This window comes from Tamandua tetradactyla, chromosome 13, assembly GCF_023851605.1.
Source record: "Tamandua tetradactyla isolate mTamTet1 chromosome 13, mTamTet1.pri, whole genome shotgun sequence".
Classification (NCBI taxonomy): domain Eukaryota; kingdom Metazoa; phylum Chordata; class Mammalia; order Pilosa; family Myrmecophagidae; genus Tamandua; species Tamandua tetradactyla.
The window spans coordinates 7,731,321-7,740,590 of record NC_135339.1 but is presented as its reverse complement, the minus strand read 5'-3'; the positions used below and the strand labels follow the sequence as shown (position 1 = coordinate 7,740,590).

The 9,270-nt window shown below is 38.2% G+C and overlaps 1 long non-coding RNA gene across 1 annotated transcript in view; it reads left to right on the top strand.

Annotated features, from left to right (window-relative positions):
• The first annotated feature begins 1,814 nt into the window (after positions 1-1,814).
• Positions 1,815-9,270, top strand: part of LOC143652997 (uncharacterized) — a 47,703-nt gene continuing 40,247 nt past the window's right edge. The window contains exon 1 of the long non-coding RNA XR_013161003.1: positions 1,815-2,057. This is a non-coding gene — a long non-coding RNA (uncharacterized LOC143652997). The remainder of the gene's footprint in view (positions 2,058-9,270) is intronic.

The following is a 9,270-nucleotide window of genomic DNA, read 5'->3' as shown; positions in this document are numbered from 1 at the left end:
GACTTCGTTTTCTTTAACATTTTTTATTGTGAAATACAATGTATATACAAAAAAGCAATAAATTTCAAAGTACATATTAACAAGTACTTATAGAGCAAATTTCAAAGTATGGTATGGGTTAAGGTTCCACAATTTCAGGTGTTGCCTTCTTAGCTGCTCTGAGACCCGGGAGACTAAAAAGAAATAGCCATGTAATGATTCAGCAGTCATACTCATTTGTTAACTCCTGTCTTCTCTGTAACAACTCCTCCTCCTTTGATCCTTCCCCCAATCTTTAGGGATATTTGGGCAATGACCATTCTAAGCTCATCATGTTGAAAAGGGGTGTCAGCATTTTAGAGTAGGGGATGCAACTGGGTAATGTTCTTGGAGAGACTACTACCTCTGGGTTTCGGGACTTATCTGGCCTAGGAGCCATTTGGAGGTTTTAGGTTTGTGAAAAATACTAATAGTGAGTGTAACTTTATTATAGAGTCTCAGATAGAGCCCTGGGTATTCTTTAGGGTTTTCAGGAACACTGTTGGTTGGGGCTTGGCATACCGTGGCAATTAGCAGTACCTAGCTAAAGCTTGTATAAGGGTAATAATAGCCTCTCAACTCTATTTGAAATCTCTTACCCATCAATACCTTATTTTCTTACATTTGTTTTCCCCCCTTGTAGTAGCTGTGGATCCCACAGTGCCAGAACCAGGCTCATCCCTGAGAGTCATTTCCCATGTTGCCAGAGAGACACCCCCTGGAGGTCATGTCCCACATCAGGGGAGGGCAATGATTTTACTTGCAGAGATAGAGAGAAAGATGGTCCAGTGACTTTTGCAAACTAGGAAAATGTGGCCCAAACAAAACCTAATTAAGTACAGACCCAAATCTCCTGTTATAGATCAGAAAGAGACCTGGACTCCTAGAACTCAACCACAAAAAGGCAAACAACCCATTTTTTAAAATGGGCAAAAGATCTGAAGAGACAATTCTCCAAAGAAAATATACAAATGAACAATTAGCTCATGAAAAAGTCTCAAAACCATGAGATATCACTTCATACCCACAAGGATGGCTATTATTAAAAACTAAAACAAATGTTGGTTAAGGGTGTAGAGAAATTAGAAGCTGCATGCATTGTTGGTAGGAATGTAAAATGGTGTAGCAGAAAGTGTTTGCCAGCTCCTCAAAAAGTTAAACAGAAATACCGTAGGACCTAGCAATATCACTTCTAGATATATACAGAAAGAATTCAAAGCAGAGACTTGAACAGAAAATTATAGAACTATGTTCATAGCAGCATTATTACAAGAGCCAAAAGGAGGAAGCTGTCTCTGGTTTAGAAATAGAGAGGCAATTATACAGATATTACAATGCTTAAGGCCCCACCGTAGCTCAGAGAATTGTTGGGAATAACACCAGTCTGGTTTCAGACTCTACAATGTATCTTCCAGAAGCAAATTGTGAAGACATAAGCGCAAACTTTGTTCTAGGGATAATTTCCCAGAAATTCTTTGGCTTGCTCAAAACCGAAATTTAGAAGCATAGATCACTGTCTTAATCTGGATGGGTCAGACCAGTAGTGTTTCATATGTGGCTTCAAAGCAGCGAGCAAGTCACTACACTGACCTCTCTGCTCCAGGTGGCCGTTTGTTACACTTGGGATTGCACAACCCAGGGGCAGGTACCTATGACGAAGAGTGACGCAAGTCAGAGGTGAGAGAACAGACAGATTAGCTACCTAGAACAGGAGCCTTTGTGATTTCAACAGAATTTCGCAATGTTCTGGTTAATGACACTGAAAGAAAGAAGTAATTTCACAAAGCATATCCCTGGGCCTCACACCATGTAAGGGTGGTTCAGCTGAACAAAGCATGAGTTAGAATTGCAAATAATTCAAAAATGTAAACCATCTCTGATCCAAATGTGTTTTTAGTTAATGAGCAATGATAACAAACAAAAGTGGGATTCTTTTCTCAATGCACACAACAGCCAATCCATGCTACCTGCATTTCAGAGAGAGAAAGAGTTCATTACATGGTGAAGCAGGAGACCAGGCTAGACTGACCCTCGCACTGGTGAGTATATACAAGGGTGAGTTTAGTTGACTTTCAGTAATTTCAAGTATCAACTTCTGCCTATTCTACAATAGAGAAAGAAAAAAACATCTGTATCATGATTCAGTTATCATAACCATTTATTCATTCTTAATTTCTCAGTTACAGAAAGAAGAAAAAATGTTTTTTGATTTCACTATTCATCTCCCCATTCAGTATTCTAAGCTGCTGATGTAACACTTATGAAAACTCTTAAATCTTTTTTTTCAGAATCAAGGAAAGTTTGTTCTGACTAATATGGATTTGTATTTCTGTCAATCTGTATAGTATGAGGGGATAATATGCATTCCATAAAGGAGTTGTTAGTACAATGTTCTAAGGAGAGCACTTTTTTTTTGTCTTTTCCTTGGCAGCTTTTTAATGGTATGAGCAATATATATATATATATAGTATATATCTATATACATATACTATACTGTCTTACTTAAACTTCCTGTATTGTAAGTCTTAAAATTGGGTAGAGACCAACACTAGTGGTCAAAAAGAGAATAAGAGAGTGGGGAAAACGGTATAGGATGTTTGGGGCTTTCATTTTTCTCCTTATTTCTTTTTCTGGAGAGATGCAAATGTTCTAAACATGATCATGGTGATGACCACACAACAATGTGATGATACCGTTAACCACTGAGTATATACTGTGGATGGGCTATATGGTATGTGAACATATCTCAATAAAATTTCATTTAAAAAAAGATGGTAAAAAACACTGAGTTATCTACATGAGTCACAGATTTCTAACTGTGGTTTGATCTGAACAGTGTTTAGTAAGTTAAGTAAGTGCAGAGAATTAAATTCAAAACAAAACTTGCTTTTTTTTAAGCAAATTTATTCACAAATCATATAATCCACCCAACATGGAAACTCAGTGGTTCTCAGTATAATCACAGAGTTGTGCTTTCAATATCACAATTAATTTTTAGGACAGTTTCAGTGCTTTAAAAAGAAAAACCACGTACCTCTTTTGCCCCCTGTTTTTGTTTGTTTAAACTGCCAGAATGCAATGTTCCAGAAATGGTATGGCTTTATTGCAAGTTGACAGTTCTAAGACTGTGAAAATGACCAAATTAAGGCACCAACAAGAGGTTACCTTCACCAAGAAAGGCTGATGCTGTCTGAAACATGGGGTCTTTGGCTTCTGGATGCCTCTGTCAGGCACATGGACACATCTGCTGGCTTTCCCAGGGGCGTTTTCTTTCTGCATCTCCAGAGGTCTCTGGCTTTGTGGGCTCTGTCAGCTCTGTTGGCTCTAAAGCTTTTTCCAAAATAGTGCCCTCTTAAAGGACTCTAGCAAACAGCCCCCCTTTGAATGTCTCCACCCATTCAAACTTCTGCAACTGTTTTTTATTAGATGGCTTCCATGGAGATACAACTTTTTTTTAATTAGATGGTTTCCATAGAGATGTGTCTCCACCCATTCAAGGTGGGGTTGCTTACTGGAGCCCTTTAAGAGGGAACCATTTGGGAAAAACCTTCAGAGCCACAAGAACTGACAGAGCCTCCAGTACAGACAGAGCCCTGGGAAGGCCACTGAAGGGAAAGCTAGCAGATGTCACCATGTTTGCCATGTGCCATTTCAGGTGAGAGAGAAACCCTGAACGTCATCAGCCTTCTTGAACCAGGGTATCTTTCCTTGCACGCCTTAATTTGGACCCTCTTATACCCTTGCCTTAGTTTGGACATTTTCATGGCCTTAGAACCGTAAACTTACAACTTAATAAATTCCCCTTTTTAAAAGCCATTCCATTTCTGATATGCCACATTCTGGCAGCTAGCAAACTAGAATACCACCTAAGCAAAAGGTACCACCCACATTTAAGTAGGTCTCCTCTCTGTGGAAACATTAAAAAAGATCCTACCCAGCAATATTGAATGAGGATTAAAGAACATGACTTTTCTAGGGTACATAACAGTTTCAAACCAATACACTCCCCTGTTATTGATGGAAGAATATTAAAATATTGCTGTTAATTATAGACTATACTTTGCATTACATGTATTTTTCCCTATTTACCACCTACTCTAGTTTGCAAGCTGCCAGAATGCAATATACCAGAAATGAAATGTCTTTTTAAAAGGGGAATTTATTAAGCTGCAAGTTTACATGTTCTAAGGCTGTGAAAATGTCCAAATTAAAGCAAGACTATAGAAATGTCCAATCTGAGGCATCCAGGGAATGATACCTTGGTTCAAGAAGGCTGATGACTTTCAGGGTTTATCTCTCAACTGGAAGGGCACATGGCAAACATGGGGACAGTGGCTAGCTTCTCTCCAGGCTTCTTGTTGCATGAAGCTCCCCTAGGGGCATTTCCTTCTTTATCTTCAGAGGTCTCTGGCTTCATGGACTCTAAAGCTTTTTCCAAAAGGTTCCCTCTTAAACAGCTCCAGTCGAACCCCACCTTGAATAGGTAGAGACACATGTCCTTGGAAACCATCTAATCAAAAGTTACCACTCACAATTGGGTGGGTCATATCTCCATGGAAACCATAAAAAAGATACCATCCAACAATATTGGACGAGGATTAAAACATTCAGCTTTTCTTGGGTACACAACAGATTCAAGCCAGCGCACTACCTTATTATTATCACTTTGTAATAGTGGTGTACATTTGTTCTAGTTCATGGAAGATCCTTATTATCTTTATCCTATTAGCCACATTCTCCCCCTCTAGAGGGTTCACTATATTGTACAGTCACTTGTTTCGTCTTCTAGCTTTTCTTCCAGTGATACACACCAACCTAAACTTCTCCTTTCAACCACAATCACACACACAACTCAGTGCTGTTAATTACACTCCCAGTAATGTTCTACTATCACCTCTATCCATTTAAAAGCATTTATAATAAACCTTATCAAAAATTCTTAATTCACAAATTAAGCATCAGCTCCCCTTTCTCTACCCTCATTTCTATCTTCTGGTGAACTATATCTAGATGTTAACTCCATGAGTTTGCTTATTATAGTCAATTCGTATTACTGAGATCATACAATATTTGTCCTTTTGTGTCTGGCTTATTTCATTCAACATGAGGTCCTCAAGGTTCATTGATGTAGTCCCATGTGTCATGACTTCATTTCTTCTTACAGCTGTGTAATATCCCATCGTAGGTATTTACCGCATTCATCTGTTGATAGACATTTGGGTTGTTTCCATTTTTTGGCAATTATGAATAATGCTGCTATGAACATCAGTGTGCAAATGGCTGTTAACATCCCTGCTTTCAGTTCTTCTGTGTATATAACTAGTGCCTGAATTGCCAGCTCATATGGCAATTCTATATTTAACTTCCCTTTCAGCACTGCCTTCATTGCATCCCATAAGTTTCAATATATTGTGTTCTCTTTTTCATTCATCTTAAGATGAATACTCTTACTGAGTTCTCTTGCAATTTCCTTTTTGACCCACTTATGGTTTAAGAGCATGTTTTTTAACCCCCATATACTTGTGAGCTTTCCAGTTCTCTCCTTGTTATTGATTTCCAGCTCCATTCTGTTATGATCAGAGAAAGTGCTTTAAATAATTTCAGTCCTTTTGAATTTAATGAGACTTGTTTTGTGGCCCGAGATGTGGTCTGTCTTGGAGGATGAACCATAAACACTTGAAAAGAATGTGTACCCTGCCGTTTGGGGAGGCAGTGTTCCCTATATGTCTGTTAGGTCAAGTTCATTTATCATATTATTCAAGTTCTCTGTTTCCTTATTGATCCTCTGTCTAACTTTTCTATCTATTAATGAGATAACTATCTATTGATGAGTCTTGAAGACCCCAACTATTATTGTAGAGATGTCTATTGCTCCCTTCAGTTTTACCATTGTTTGCCTCATGTATTTTAGGGCACCTTGGTTAGGTGCATATATATTTATGATTGTTATTTCTTCTGGGGTATTGCTCTTTTATTACTATATAATGTTCTTCTTTATCTCATAACATTTTTGCACTTAAACTCTATTTTGTCTGATACTAGTATACTACCTGTTTTGGTTTGCTAAAGCTGCTGGAATGCAATATACCAGATATGGATCAACTTTTCTAAAGGGGATTTATTAAGTTACAAATTTACAGTTCTAAGGCCATGAAAATGTCCAAATTAAGGCACAAATAAGAGGATACCTTCACTCAAGCAAGGCACATCACATCTGGAGTTTCTTCTACAGCTGGGAAGTCATGTGGCTAACGTCTCCTGGTCTTTTCCTCCAAGGCTGTGTTGCTTTCAGCTTCTGATTCCAGTGACTTTCTATGTAGGTTCTCCAAGCATCTCCAAACACCTGTTTCATCTCTCTTGGTTTCATCTCTCTTCTCTGTGTCAGCTCTTTTGAGGTCTCCAGTAAACTAATTAATGCCCACCTTGAATGGGCAGGTTCACATTTCCATGTAAATAATCTAATCCAAAGGTCCCACCCCCAATAGATCTGCCACCACAAGATTGGATTAAGATTAAAAGGACATGGCTTTTCTGGAGTACAAAGCAGTTTCAAACCAGCACACTACCCCTCCTCTTTTTTGGTTACTGTTTGCATGGAATAACTTTCTTCTTCCTTTCACTTTCAACCTATTTGTGTCTTTGGGTCAAAGGTGAATCTCTTATAGACAATATACAGATGGAACATATTTTTTTATTCATTCACCCAATCTATTTCTTTTGATTGGGGAATATGCTCCATTAACATTCAATGTTATTACTGTAATGGCAGTACTTACTGCAACTATTTTATCCTTTGGCTTTTATATGTCACATCTTATTTTTGTCTCTTTTTATACCCTTTTTTGTTTTTTGCATGGGCAGGCACCAAGAATTGAACCTGGGTCTCCAGCATGGCAGGCGAGAACTCTGCCTGCTGAGCCACTGTGACCCACCCTTTTTATACCCTTTAATTACCTTTCCTGATACTCTTCATTTCTACACTCTTCTCCAAGCCCCTCTCTCCTGTCTTTTCCTTTCAGCCTGCAGGACTCCCTCTAGTTTTTCTTGTAGGGCAGATTAATTCTCTCTTTTTAAATTTTTATCAGAGAAATTGTGGGTTTACAGAAAAATCATGCATAAAATACAGGACTCCTGTATACCACCCTCTTATTAATACCTTGCATTGGTGTGGTACTGTATTAGTTTGCTAAAGTTGCCAGAATGCAATATACTAGAAATGGATTGGCTTTTAAAAGGGTAATTTAATAAGTTACAAGACTACAGTTCTTAGACCATAAATATGTCCTAACTAAGGCACCCAGAGAAAGATACCATGGCTCAAGGAAGGCTGATCTGGGAAGGCACGTGGCTGGCATCTACTGGTCCTTGTTTCTGGTTCCATTGCTTCCAGTTTCTGATGCCAGTGATTTCTTCCCTAAACATCTGTATCTATGTCAGCTCTTAGCTCTCTGCAAAATGTTTCCTCTTTTAAAGGACTCAAGTAACCTAATTAAGATCCACGTGGAATAGGTGGAGTCACATTTACATCTAATCAGACGGTCACACCAAAAATTGGGTGTGCCACATCTCCATGGTGATAATCTAATAAAAAGTTTCCACCCTACAATATCAATCAGGATTAAAAGAAACAGCTACCCCACAAGATTGAATCAGGATTAAAACATGGCTTTTCTGGGGTACATAATAGTTTTTAAACCAGCACAGGTACATTTGTACAATTGGTGAATGCATATTTTTATGTTTAATTTAAAACTGTATAGTGCAGTTTCATGGATTTAAAAATGTTTTATCCTATTACCATATGTACAATATAGCATTTCCCTTTTAACCACATTCAGATATATATTTCAGTGCTATTAATTACATTCACAATGTCATGCTACCTTCACCACCATCCATTACCAAAACATTTCCATTGTTCCAAATAGGAGCTCTGTACATTTGTAAAAGAAAATAAAAATAAAAGTTAGAAGAACACCCAAAACATCCCATCCCCCCTGTTGTTTATTTATTTTTTGTCTTTTTTTTTTTCTTATTCATCTGTCCTTACACTGGATAGTCAAAAGATTTTCACAATCACACAGACAGACCTTAAAAGCACTATGGTTATTCAGTCATCTTCAAGAATCAGGGCTATTGGAACACAGCTCAACAGTTTCAGGTACTTCCCTCCAGCCACTCCAATATACCATAAACTAAAAAGGGGTATCAATATAATACATAAGAATAATCTCCAGGATAACCTCCCGACTCTGTTTGAAATCCTTCAGCCACTGAGATTTTATTTTGTCTCATTTCTCTCTTCCCCTTTTTGGTCAAGAAGGTTTTCTCAATTTCTGACACCAGGTCCCAGCGAATCCTGGGGGTTCTGTTGCCAGGTCCCACATTAGGGGGTGGGGAGGGCAGTGAGTTCACCTGCAGAATTGGCTTAGAGAGAGAGGCCACATCTGAGCAACAAAAGATGTTCTCTGGGGGTGACTTTCAGGCATTCTCCTCTGCAGGAATAAATTTTATAAGGGTAAGCTCCAAGCTCAAGGGACTGGACCATCAAATTAGCAGACCCCAGCGCTTATGAGAATATCAGATCTTCCCCAGGTGGGGAAGTTTAATATTTCCACCTGTCTTTCATAAGAGTTGGGAAATTGCCAGCCATTATTTCCTCAAGTATCCTTTCTGACCCCTTTCCCTTATCTTCTCCTCTGGGACACACATGATGGGTATGTTTGTGTGCCTTGTACTGTCATTCAGTTCCCTGAGATCCCATACAATTTTTCCTATTCTTTTCTCTGTTTTATATCTGTTCAATTTCAGATGACCGGTTCAAATATGCTGTATGCCTCTAGTATATTTTTTACTTGAATCTATTGTGGCTTTCATTCCCATAAGTTCTTTTATTTTTCTCTGCATGTTTTCAAATTCTTCTTTATGCTCACCCAATGTCTTCTTAATATCCTTTATCTCTTTAGCCATATTTTCCTTCATTTCCTTGAATTGATTTAGGAGACTTGTTTGAGCATCTTTGATTTAGTTCTTCCAAATCCTGTGTCCCTTCTGAATTTTAATCTGTTCCTTTCACTGAGCCATATCTTCCTGTTTCTTAATATTGCTTGTAATTTTTTGCTAATATTTGGGCATTCTCTCTTATCTAGGATCTTATTGTTGATTGGTTTATGTTAAGGCTCTTCTTTAAAACTTGGTTCACCACAGTATTTCCCAGCCAGAATAAAGCCAGACACTATCATAGGCAGCACA